The sequence below is a fragment of the Eriocheir sinensis genome, unplaced genomic scaffold (assembly GCF_024679095.1).
Source record: "Eriocheir sinensis breed Jianghai 21 unplaced genomic scaffold, ASM2467909v1 Scaffold809, whole genome shotgun sequence".
Lineage (NCBI taxonomy): Eukaryota > Metazoa > Arthropoda > Malacostraca > Decapoda > Varunidae > Eriocheir > Eriocheir sinensis.
The window spans coordinates 45391-47766 of NW_026112175.1; the positions used below are offsets into that span (position 1 = coordinate 45391).

General features: G+C 45.1%; 1 long non-coding RNA gene across 1 annotated transcript; it reads left to right on the forward strand.

Moving 5' to 3' along the window:
• The first annotated feature begins 678 nt into the window (after window positions 1-678).
• Window positions 679-1893, forward strand: LOC126994506 (uncharacterized). Its single transcript, XR_007749224.1, has 2 exons — window positions 679-742; window positions 971-1893. It is a non-coding gene; the product is annotated as an uncharacterized LOC126994506 (long non-coding RNA).
• The last annotated feature ends 483 nt before the right edge of the window (window positions 1894-2376 follow it).

A 2376-nucleotide genomic window follows, 5' to 3' on the forward strand; every position in this document is an offset into this window, starting at 1 on the left:
CTCTCTCTCTCTCTCTCTCTCTCTCTCTCTCTCTCTCTCTCTCTCTCTCTCAATAAACAATGAGGGAAATCAGAAGCAAAGAGGGAAACGCATGCCGCGCCAAAGCACTCGGCCGGCTCCTGCCATCCCAGACTCGACAAACGCAGCCTTTGCGCCTTCACGGTGTTTACGATTAATTAAATATTCCCGTCTGGAGTTGTCCTGCAGTCGTCTGGAGTTCCCGTTTTCCCCCGCCTCGGCGGTGCCTGGGAGCGTCGGGGAGCCCAAGGCCCCTCTGGCGCGCCGCAGGGCTCAGGGGTTCCGGCAGGGTGTCTCGGCTCCCTCGGGGCGTCCATGGCGGTACCGGAGATCCCGAGTGTCCAGGGGCGTGGGGAGGGGAGTGCGTTTGGTGCTGTGTGTTGGTATGGGCGGGTCTTTTTTGGGGTGAAGGAGACTCATTCGTATCAGCACACAGCACCAAGGAAGGGCGATTTCTGAACAACTCCACCAAAGGGATATTACAGGTGAAAAACACCGAAAATAAGGAGAATAAACTAAAGAAACATCAGAAATAGGATAACACTGGAACGGAATTCCAGGAAATAGATATGACGGTAGCACGCCATGAGAAAAAGGAAAAAAATTAAACGAAAACACATACCCAAACTCAGCATGAAGGGCCTTGGTGCCGTGTATTGGTGCGGGAGAGCCTTCTCTGGGGTGAAGGAGACTCGGCTGTAGCAAGATACGGCACCAGGAGGAGGTGATGTAGATACTCTACACAACACTGTCACACGACACATGAAGAAAAACAAAACCGGAGACAGGATAATGCATAAAAGGAAAACCAGGAAAAAAAAATCAGATACAAAACACAACATTAGCAAAATAACAACTAGGATTTAGGACTTTGGTGTGGCATGCTGGTACGGGTAAGCCTTCTCTGTGGTGAAGGAGACTCAGCTGTAGCAGGATACCGCATTAAGGAAAGGCGATGTAGATACCCTACACCACACTGTCACGCGGGGAATAAAGAAAAATAACACCGGAGACGGAATAATACAGAAGAAAAGGAAAAGGATCACACAGAAACACAACATCAATAAAGGGAAAACAACAACAACAACAACAACGGCAAAAACAAAGTATATAAATGACAATCTAGCACCCAGGCGTCTGGTGTGGCGTGTTGGCACGGGCGAGGCTTCTCTGGGGTGAAGGGGATTTAAGTTTACGGAGCAAAAAAGGATTTAAGTTTACGGAGCAAAAAAGGATTTAAGTTTACGGAGCAAAACAGGATTTAAGGAACGAAAGAGGATTTAAGTTTACGGAGCAAAAAAGGATTTAAGTTTACGGAGCAAAAAAGGATTTAAGGAACGAAAGAGGATTTAAGTTTACGGAACAAAAAAGAATTTAAGTTTACGGAGCAAAAAAGGATTTAAGGAACGAAAGAGGATTTAAGTTTACGGAGCAAAAAAGGATTTAAGGAACGAAAGAGGATTTTAGTTTACGGAACAAAAAAGGATTTAAGGAACGAAAGAGGATTTAAGTTTACGGAGCAAAAAAGGATTTAATGAACGAAATAGGATTTAAGTTTACGGAGCAAAAAAGAATTTAAGTTTACGGAGCAAAAAAGGATTTAAGGAACGAAAGAGGATTTAAGTTTACGGAGCAAAAAAGGATTTAAGTTTACGGAGCAAAAAAGGATTTAAGGAACGAAGGAGGATTTAAGTTTATGGAACAAAGAAGGGATTTAAGTTTAAGGAACAAAAAAGGATGTAAGTTTAAGGAACAAAATAAAGGATTTAAGTTTCAGGAACAAAGAAAGGATTTAAGTTTACGGAGCAAAAAAGGATTTAAAGAACAAAAAAGGAATCAACTTTTATGAGCAAGGAAAGGACAAGTTTTTGCGTTGCGTTAATTTTATCGGCGGAGGAATCTTGTCTCCGGAATCCGTGAACGAGCTTTTGAGCTTTGCGTGTCGGCTCAACGCGTGTGTGATCGATGCTGTGATGTTTTTGTCTCCAGAGGAAGTGAACAATATTTCCTTCACCATCCTCCCGCTTGTCTGTCAGTTTGTCTTTTAACAAATTATCTCATAAATAGATTCACATCCAGAATTATTACAGGCCGTCCAAACGAAGTCTCCCTCTGATCCTGGGCTGCGTTTGTCAGGCCTCTTCTGACTGGCGGCCTCCTCTCTGTGCATCACACGTGCCCTCGTGCTGCGTGTTGCTGTTTTATATGTCTAACCCGGCGGCCGGAAAATGGGTGCCAAGGGAAACCCGAGGAAGGTAAACTGTGCTGACCGGATGTCACCCTGGCTCGTTTGACTTACCCCAGCCCAGCCTGCCCTGCCCGCCACGGGTTCCAGGGGTAATGAGTCGGGGATGAGCT